Consider the following 10,921-nt stretch of genomic DNA (forward strand, 5'->3'; position numbering starts at 1 on the left):
TTATTATTACTGTTCATGTTAAGATCATTATGTTAATGGGAACATGGAAAACCACCCGGGAAAACAGTGCTACCACAAGGGTTTAATGGGACGCCCTTGACTGATTAACTAGGAAAGCTAGTGGATGATTATCTTACCCGAAAGGGGCAAGGGCAGTAAGGGAGTGGTTAGTGTAGGGAGGTCCTTGGTTGATTTTGCTGCGATGGCAGTCAGGCGAGGGATTCCTGCACTGGAGTTTCCTATAAACTATAGCGGGTTTTCTGAAGCTAGTGGAACTTTGTAAAGGCCTCGTAGTGTTACCCTGCCTCGCCTCCTTGGTAGAGGTGTATGGGATTGGCCGTCTCTTGGCAGATGAGTAACATGACTTGTGGGTAAAGATGTGCAATCTCTGCAGAGTGTAAAACTGGTATACTAGTCGTGCTCATGGTCATGTCATGAGCAGCTCGAACACTCACATGATTAATTTATGGAACTTAAATTTAATTTTGTCATATGCATTGCATCGCAGGTGTTGTTATTACTTTTGCTCTACTACTTAATTGGATTGGTATTTACTTATACTTAGTAACTTCTAATAAAATTTTGACCAACTTTAAAAGCAATGCTCAGCTACAACAATCCCCTTTGGTAAGCCTTACACTTCATGAGCTCACACCTTTGGCGAGTTCATGCACATTATTCCCCACAACTTGTTGAGCTATGAACATATGTGAGCTCACTCTTGCTGTTTCACACCCCCCACAGGTCAAGAACAGGTACCACAGGATGAGGTGCATGGAGGATGCTGTGACGAGTTCGCGAGAGATCTGGGTCGTCGTCTCCCAGTCAACTTTGGGTTGCTGGACCGCTGTCTCCTTATAATGTAATTATTTATTTTGTATAGAACCCTTATTGTATAGTAAAGATTTGACATTTGATCATGTGCCATGATTTATCATATGTGTGAGACTTGGTCCTAGCACATCTGGTGATTATGTTCGCGCCCGGGTCTTGGTGCCCCGAAACCCAGGTGTGACAGAAGTGGTATCAGAGGAATGTTGACTGCAGGACGAAACCTAGATAGAACTGGACAACCAATACTTACTTACCTTTGCTACTCTCATTCTTTCTAAACTTTTTTTAATCTTTCTCATCTATTTTCGCTTTACTCTGATTACTCTTACCTTTTTCCTTCTAAAGACAACTTGGATTTCACACTTTGAAATCCTATGCTTAAAGTGACTTTAGGAATAGGAGACCTACTCTTAGGAACAAAAACAAAACTATTTTTATAAGTATCTATATGCTTGAATGTTTGTTCTTGTGATACTTGTCTGATTCAGATCTTTGATTGAGTGTGATGAGGTGTGGAGTAATGTCCACAATTGCATCTGCATATAGTTAGGCATAAAATATGTTCACAATATAATTAATCAAACTTAGATTATCACTCATTAAAGTATCTAGCATAACAAATCTATCTCATCTTAAAAGATTCTATCCTACACTCATAGATCCATCTTATCTCAAGAGATTCTAATAGATCCTAATAATATTCATCATACCCTAGTAGATATATCTAACCTAAACTAGTCTAATCTAGTCATACCCAATCTAATCTAGATCTTATTCAATCTAATGAGAGCTAACCCGACCATTAGAGTCATGATGAATTGCGTAATCTGTCTATTCTCACCTAACATCAAACAAGATTTTGACCTACATCATGTAGTCTATCTCATCCATAACCATCTTAACCATATTCCCCCAACTCCGCTGATATACACTAATCTCGAACCAATGAGACCAAGACCAGAGAAGGACAAGCTCAAGCTCGTCAAGAAAGGAGAGAAGTCAAACTTGATCTTTAGATGCATTACCATCCAACACGGAGTTCTTCTCACCATAAACTATCTTACCCTAGGCTATTCTTGCCCTAACCTTCCTATCTTTTATCCTACATAATAAGTAGTTGGATATCCATGCTCTTCTAATCACATACTATGGACTAAAAAAATGAGGGACTCTGAATTTTTGAACCAATTAGAAATTAAAGGCAAAAATTATAAACCAATTCTTTTATATCCCTTTTTTTACAAATCTCGAGGACAAGATTTCTGTTAAGGGGGGTAGGATTTGTAAAGCCCTAAAATTTGTATAAGGTAAAATAATAATAATAATAATAATAAAATAAATAGATGTATTCATATAAAATGTTTTGGGAAATATTTGTTTTCCCCTTCTTTGTACATACTCAATTAAAGGAAGTAAGATAGCAAATAAGTAAATATAAAAAAAATTGTAGCTCATGCAGTTAAAAGAATTTGAATTTTCGAATGAAAGTTAAACTGAACTGGAAATTTGAATTTGGAATAGAAAGAGGACAATAGAAAAGAAAGAGAAAGGAAAATTAGAAAAAAAAGAGGAAACAAAAAACCCCTCTTGGGTCGAATCTACCCTCTCTGCGGCCCATCTCATTCTTTTCCTCCCCTCCACCACGCATGCGCACGACCCAAAATTCTTCCTATGACCGACATGTGGGCCCGTGTGGGCGATGGCCGCGCGCGCACCCCCCTTTGCCTTCCCAGTCCTGCGCATCACTGGCGGGTGGGCTCCACATCGTCAGACTCTCATTCTTCCTCGGAACGACCTTGCCCGCGCACAACAACAACCCGCACGTGGCGCGCGGAGTCCGTGTTCGTCCTCCGCCCAGGATATGCGGGACTGACCCTATTGTCGGTGTTTTGGGTCCGACCGCACACCCGGGGTTGCCCCTCAAGGTGTTTTTAGGAGTAGGACGGTGTCGCTGACTGTAGCAAAATGGTTCGTGCAAGATGCACGAGGGACAGTGGACAATGTTTACAGGTTCGGGCCGCTTAGAGATGCGTAACACCCTACGTCCTGGTGAGTATGCTTGGTGAATGAGGTTACAAGGGAGCTCTCCGAATTGAGAATGCAGAGAGTTGAGGTGGGTGGCTGAGTAATAGGGTCGATCGTTCTGAAGGGGTGCCCCCTAGGCCTTATATATTCGACCGTGAGGCAATACATGTGGATATGATAACAATGTGCACCTAAAAGATAATAAACTGCTTGAGTCTATCTTCCTATGGTTCTGCCGACCTATCCTCGCCTGGTTCCGTTGCATGGGGCTCCAGCGCGGGAGAATCGGATCTTTGTTGTGGTCGCTTGCTCAACGTTGTGGGCCGTTCGGGCTTACACCAATCCGGCCTTACGTCAACCTGCTTTACTGATTGTCCCTCCCCAGGCCCACGAAGGAATGGCCTTACGATTTATTGGGCCCTTGGGCCTCTCGTGAGGTCTTTTACCCTTCCAGTGGACCCGGGGGATATCTATCCCCCACAAGCCCCCGATCTTTGGGTTGATTTTGAGGTAATCAACTCAACGATCCCAGGTCCAGCTTGCAGTCTTCATTTATGATAAGGGATGCTTTCCAAGCAGTCCAGTAAAAATGATTTTTTACTATCTCCTTCTGCTTAGGTCATTCGTAGACTAGAGCCTTGCTTCATGTTTGTGCCTTAGAGGTCAGCATTTCTTTTTGTGGGACCTTGGACTTCATTGGGTGCACCGGAGGTGCACCCAATGGGTGTAGCCCCCAAGCTTCGAGTAGATTTTGGAAAACAATCTGCTCGAAGGTCTTCATCAGAAATTATTTTTATTTTACTCTTGTATTTTGGTTGAGGGCCAGCCTTGTCTTTAATCTTGTTCTATGCCTTAGAAGTCGGCACTATCTTGGCTTTGAAATGGTATTTCATGGGGTGCACCGAAGGTGCACCCAATGGGTGTAGCCCCCGAGCTTCAAGTGGATTTTTGAGGATAATCCACTTGAAGGTCTTCCTTTCGTGTCTTTTTGTTGAAGGTTATCTTTTTCTGCCTTAGAAGTCGGCATTATGTCATCCACATTATGCTTTAGAGGTCAGCATTATGTCATCAATATTATGCTTCAGAGGTCAGCATGTATTTTGTCTTTTGCAGCCGAGTTCGTGATCCGCCCATATCTTGCTAGGTGGTGCAATTTATTTGCTCTGCAACTGGTTGGACATTTGATGGACGTTCCCTGTCTAGTCTTCACGTCGCTTCTGTCGGTCAGATTCTGTACTTCCCCGGCTATATTTGGCTTTCCTCTGATCCTTACTGATATCTCATTTTTGTCTTGAGGTATTCATTGCATGCCCTGCACAGATGTGACAGTTTTGAAAAATATACTAATAATTCCTAGGCGTCCCCCCAATGGGTGTGGACAAGGGACGACTTGGTACGCTGAGTGTTTTAACCGGCTGCTTCTGAGTAGTAATGTGATGCGACGGCGGGTGTAATCATATCGTCCATGCTGTTGACTGGAGTCCCAATGGGTGTTGCGTTGCGTGAAACAGCGTCAGCCGCCTGACGTGTCTTCAGACGAGTTGAAGTGTGTATTGAATGCCTCACGACTGTTCGGTGACCGTGGTTGGAGGTGAGCGGTTGTCTTCTTCTTCTATAAATAGTGCCTTTGCCTCTCCGGTTTTTTCATATCTCTTGTTGTTCTCCACTGCTTGCTTTCTTCTCCTTCTCGCGCCTCCACCATGGGCAAGAACAACAAGCGCAAGCGTGAGCCGACTCCTCCATCCGAGGACTTCGGTGATTCGGAGTACTCAGAGGAGGAGTTCTCCTCTGAGTCCAAGGGTTCCCTGGCTCCCATTCCTCTGCGCGAGTCGTCTGATGATTCAGACGACTCCCAGGGGCTTGCGGTGGAGGTCTGGACTTACATCCGGGCCGTCGAGCGCTCCGGGCTCGAGGGCTCGGATGAGTCGGAGTACTCCTCGGACGAGGAGGACTCGTCCGAGGAGGACGGCGGCGGCGATGGCGAGGACGACGACGACGACGACGAAGGCGGTGGCGGCGGTGACGGTGACGGCGGCGGCAGGGGCGGCAGCAGCGGCAGCAAGGATGGCGACGACGGCAGCAGCAGGAGCGGCGGCGGCAGCAGCAGGGGCAGCAACAGGGGCGGCAGCGGCAGAGGCAGCAACAGGTCCAGTGGCTAGATGCCACTGGTCCTTAGATGTTAGTATAGTATAGTTAGAATAATGTAGTAGTATTTAGTAGTATAGTGTAGTGTAGTAGTAGTAGTAGTAGTAGTATAATGTAATGTAGTAGTAGTAGTAGGGAAGTATCAACTCATAATGAGTTGATTTGTAAGTATGATATCTTCCCTTTAATGAAGAAATTATGTTGCCTTCTCTGTGCCAATTATCCTGCTTATTTGTGAAGTTGATTTCCTTGGAGTTTGTAAGTAAATAACTCTGGCATCATTTCGACGTTTTTAGAGGTAGCTGCCGAGTAACTTGTAGACGACGTTGGAGTTTTAGAGATAACTGCCGAGCGACTGAAGACAACGCCAGCGTTTTAGAGGTAGTGCCGAATGACTTGAAGACAACGTCAGCATTTTAGAGGCAACGCCGAGTGACTGAACACGATGTCAGAGTTTTAGAGTCAACTACCGAGCGACTTGAGGGCGACGTCAGCATTTTAGAGGTAACGCCGAGCGACTTAACACTATGTCGGAGTTTTAGAGTCAACTGCCGAGCAACTTGAGGGCGACGTCAGCGTTTTAGAGGTAACGCCGAGCGACTTGAAGACGACGTCAGCGTTTTAGAGGTGACGCCGAGTGACTGAACACGATGTCAGAGTTTTAGAGTCAACTGCCGAGCGACTTAAGGGCGACGTCAGCGTTTTAGAGGTAACGCCGAGCGATTTGAAGACGACGCCAGCGTTTTAGAGGTAACGCCGAGCGATAGCGGGCTGCGTGGGCCACTTTGAGGATAATGGCCGAGTGATGATGTGGCACACCAGTGTTTTGGAAATAACTGTCGGGTGATGACGTGGCACGCCGGTGTTTTGGAAATAACCGCCGGGTGCTGACTGGGCGCTTTTTGAAACGGTATCTGGCTCAGGAATATCCTATAAGTGCTGCGCTTTTAGCCGCCTCTGCTTTCCGTGCCCTAGTTCTTGCTTTCTTGCTTCCGAATCCTCTCTGCAATTCGCCTCCCACTCTACTCACCGGTAGAATCGAGATGGCGCCCAAGAGGAAAGCCTCGAGTTCGTCTGCCGCGGTGATTCCTCCAATCGACCCCAACAGCCAGTTGCCTTTCGCAGGTAACCACATGTCTGTCATCTCCGAGCCCGAACTTCTCCACCTTGTGTCCATCGGGGTCCTTCCCCCGAGGGAGCTCTGTTCTTGGCGGATTTGCCATGGGGTCACTGTCCCGACAGAGGATACCCATGAGTCCGTGATTTACGCTCCTTTCCTTCTCCGCGGCCTCGGTCTTCCCATTTCTCCCTTTTTCCGCGGCCTCCTTGATTTCTACCATCTTAACTTGACCCATCTAAATCCCAATTCTATCCTGCAAATTTCCATTTTCATTCATTTATGCGAAGCTTTTCTTGGCGTGTTGCCACATTTTGGGTTGTGGAAGTACTTGTATCACTGTCGCCCTGGGATGGCCGGAGGACAACATCAGTTGGTTGGGGGTGCTAGCTTGGAGATGCGCCGCGGGAGGAAGACTGAGTATCTTGAAATCCCTCTCAAAGACAGCATCAAGGGATGGCGCTTGGAGTGGTTCATTGTTGAGAATTATGGAAACTCTCTCCCCCCTCGGTCGGGGAGACAGCCGGACGTTCGCACCCCGAGTTGGACCGAGTCCCCCATGGATCAGGAGGTAGCTGAGGCAGGTGCTTTGCTAGCTGAAGTTGGATTGCTGAAAGAGAGGGGTCTGACTGCTGAAGCTGTGGTTGCTGATTTTGTCTTCAAGAATATTCAGCCGTTGAAGGACAGGGCATACCCGGCTTATCTGTATCGAGGCCTAGTCGACTCAACTCGGGTTACCAACAGAAGAATTCCCTCTGTAGACTTGGTGAACCGACTTGAGATGATCCTTAGAGGCAGGGTGTCAAGTGTTGGTGCCCCAGTGGCATACTCAGCCTGGAACTTGCCTCCTCCCAAAGCCTTCACCCTTTTGTGTCGAATCCACCTGTCATTGATGGCAGTTTGGGCCTTAGAGTGCGGCCCTCTGCTGAAGAAGTTAGTGCCTTGGTTGCCTCGCTCGGGGAGATTCCTGATGATGAACGGCAGGTCCATTTTGAGGTGCCCCTAAATCCTAGTGATGCAGAAATAAGTGATATGCTTGATTTGCTGGCTGAGGACTCTTCTGATGCTGCTCCTGCTAAGACATTGGTGGTGGCGCCCCTCCCAGAGGCTGGTACGACCTTGGATATTCAGAAGCCTGCCAGTACTCGCCCGAGGCGCCCTTGCCGAGCCAATCAACCTGATCCTTCTGCTGATGAGCAGAAAAAGAAAAAGAGACGCCTCCGGCGAGTATCCAGTTTGGATCGGGACATTGGTACTTCGGTTCCTGCTGCTGAAGAAGCGCCCGTGACTGAATTTATTGACGCTGACTCCAATGGGTGTGCCCAATCTGCTGCTGATCCCAATGTGGGTGCTCCATCTATTGCTGATCCCAATGGGGGTGCTGCCTGTGTTGCTAATGAAGACGACGGGGAGGAAGAGGATGAAGTTCCTTTGACTCGGAAAAACAGTCGGCAGTTCATCGCTAGTGGTGAAAGTAGTGGAGTTCCTTCTCCTGCTTTGTCTGCTCTCATTGGTCTGCAAGAATTGTCCCTAGCGAATTTTGATCAGACTCTTGAGGATATGGTTCCAGAGGATTTGTTATCAGAGTCAGTAGATGATGGTGTGATGGAGGTTTGCGCTGATGTGCTTGATGCTGGGTTGAGGTCATCCCGTGCCTCGTCGACCTTAGAGCGCGATCTCGAGGGTCAGGAGACTGACTTGGATCGTCCCGGTCCCATGGAAGTAACTGAGGGCCCATCAGCCTTAGAGGTGGCTACCGCAGAGAACTTGGACCCCAAGAATGGTGTTGACACCTACCCAGCCCCCGAGGATGTTGCCGGGGATGACTTGGTTAGGGTGGGAAACGCAAGCCACTGCCCAGCCCCCGAGGGTGCTGCCGGGGATGATCCGGCTCAAGTGGGCAGTGCAAACTATGACCCAGCCCCCGAGGGTGTCTGAGTGGGGTCTCCCTCTTGTACTTCCATGGACGTTCATGCGGGATCGCCTCCGCACTCCGGCTGCATGGTGGTGGCCCAAGCTTTGGACCAGGGAGTCGCTTTAGAGGGCAGCGTCCCTGCTGACCAAGTTTTGGGCTCTGTTGATGGCACCGAGTTGGTTCCTGCTGGTTCGTTGCAAGCTGCTTCGGGTGGCGGCCTTACGCCCGGTCATCAATTGATCTCTCATGATTTGGGGATCCCTTCGTTCTTTTCCAACCTCCAGGTACTGTGATGTACTTTAGCTTGATTTTTACACCGCATGAACTGCTGTCATTACACTCATCTGTTCTCCTTATCAGGCTTTGGTGGACGGGATGGCTAGCCAGCTGAGGTTACAGGGTGCTTCTGTTCCAGAAGTAGCTTCATCTCTTGCACGTTGGAATCCAGTGTTACTTCAACATCGTGTCTCTGACTTGGAGGCGACCAATGCTGGTTAGTGCTTTTTTGCTTCTCTTTGTCTTCACTATTAAACTGATTTACATTCTAACCCCTTTTGTTTGATTGTCTCCTGCTAGGTATGACTCAGCAGATTTCCACTCTTGAAGAAAAACATTCTCGAGATCAGACTGAATTGGTCCAGCGGTGCTCTGACTTTGAAGAAAAGTATTCTCAAAGTCAGACTGAACTAGCTCAGGTCTCTGCTGCCTTAGATGACGCCAATGCACTGAGCTGTTCCCTTCACGCTCAGCTTAATTCTGAAAAGGTGACTTATGAAACTGTGCCTTGCCTTGTTGTGCTCTTATTGCTTGCTTGATGCTTGAGGGAGTTGACTTTTGTTTGTAGGAAGAAAAATGTATCCTTGCTGCTTCTCGCGACAGTCTTGACAGATTGTATCGCGATTCTAGCAACTCGCTGACCATCCTGGAGAGGAGCCATCGCTTCACCATGGAAGAGTTAGACAACCAACGCTGTAAGCTGCAGGAATCCACGGATGAGGTGACTCGGCTCAAGCAATTGATATCAGCGAAGGATGCTACTATCAAAGAACTCTGTGCTTCTAAGAAATCCATCGCCTAGGAGTTAGAAGCTGCTCGGTTGGCTGTCAAGGTTGCTGAAGAAACTTCCGTTACTCTCAGAGCCCAGCGCGACAAAGCCATGGATAAGGCCATTCGGGCGGGGCAAATCTTGATGAGGAGACCCGGCGTGGTTGTTCCCGAAGATATAAGGGCTGACGTGAATGCTGCTCCTGATTCCTCGAGTCGCCCTTCCTCGTCGATTGCTCCTGAGAAAGATATCACAAAATAGATAAACACTTTGCGTGCTTTGAGCGCGCGGTTAGCATGGTCAGACATTTGTTAGAGGACGTCATTTCAGTACTTAAATGGCATTGTTATTCTCCTATTGTTTTAGAATTCATCAGTTCGTAAATTTGCAGTAGTAAAATGATGTGCGATGGTTTTGAAACTTGTTTGCGGGATATAGAAGCCATCCCTATGTGAGTAATCGTAAGCGCGTCAGATCGCCTTGAGTTGCTACTGACTTAAGTCGGTTGCTTTTGTTCATAGGGCTTAGTGGCCACCCTGAGTTATATAAGCACGAGCATGTTGCACCGGCTTGAGTCGTTGCCGACTTAAGCCGATTGCTCCGTTAGCAGGGCATAGTGGCCACCCCGAGTTAAGTAAGCACGAGCATGTTGCACCGGTTTAAGTCGTTGCCGACTTAAGCCGATTGCTCCGTTAGTAGGGCATAGTGGTCACCCCAAGTTAAGTAAGCGTGAGCATGTTGCACCGGTTTAAGTCGTTGCCGACTTAAGCCGATTGCTCCGTTAGCAGGGCATAGTGGTCACCCCGAGTTAAGTAAGCGTGAGCATGTTGCACCGGTTTAAGTCGTTGCCGACTTAAGCCGATTGCTCCGTTAGCAGGGCATAGTGGTCACCCCGAGTTAAGTAAGCGTGAGCATGTTGCACCAGTTTAAGTCGTTGCCGACTTAAGCCGATTGCTCCGTTAGCAGGGCATAGTGGTCACCCCGAGTTAAGTAAGCGTGAGCATGTTGCACCGGTTTAAGTCGTTGCCGACTTAAGTCGATTGCTCCGTTAGCAGGGCATAGTGGTCACCCCGAGTTAAGTAAGTGCGAGCATGTTGCACCGGTTTAAGTTGTTGCCGACTTAAGCCGATTGCTCCGTTCAGCAGGGCATAGTGGTCACCCCGAGTTAAGTAAGAATGCAAGTTAATCATGAACAAACTGAGTATCTTTGAAGCCCTTTTTTTTATTGATGACATATTTCCATTTTACAGAGTACATCGTCGTCCCGGTAGCTTTTGAAATACAACTAGGGATAAAACTTCCTGAGGTGTTCTATATTCCAGGAGTTCCTGACTTCTGTGCCGTCCATCTGAGTGAGACGATATGATCCTGGCCGAGTGACTTCTGCTACTATGAAGGGTCCTTCCCATAAGGGTGATAACTTGTGCCGTCCCTCCCCCGTTAGAATTCGGCGGAGGACGAGATCTCCTACTGAGAAGGATCGCTGCCGCACGGCCTTGTCGTGATAGCGCCTTAGAGTCTGCTGGTATCATGCTGATTGGATTACTGCATTCAGCCGTTCTTCCTCGAGTACATCAATGTCCTCTAGCCTGGTGGCTTCGACTTCTGCTATGCTTTCGAAGATCAACCTTGGCGCTCCGAACTTGAGGTCGGCTGGTAATACTGCCTCTGACCCATAGACCATGAAGAAAGGAGTGTTTCCATGCAGAGCTCGGCTAGGCTGGGTTCTTAGGCTCCAGACGACATAGGGCAATTCCCTTATCCATTTTCCTGTGAACTTTTCATTCTTATCAAAGACCTTTTTCCTGAGTGCCTCCAGTATCATCCCGTTGGCTCGCTC

Source organism: Zea mays, chromosome 8 (assembly GCF_902167145.1).
Source record: "Zea mays cultivar B73 chromosome 8, Zm-B73-REFERENCE-NAM-5.0, whole genome shotgun sequence".
Classification (NCBI taxonomy): Eukaryota; Viridiplantae; Streptophyta; class Magnoliopsida; order Poales; family Poaceae; genus Zea; species Zea mays.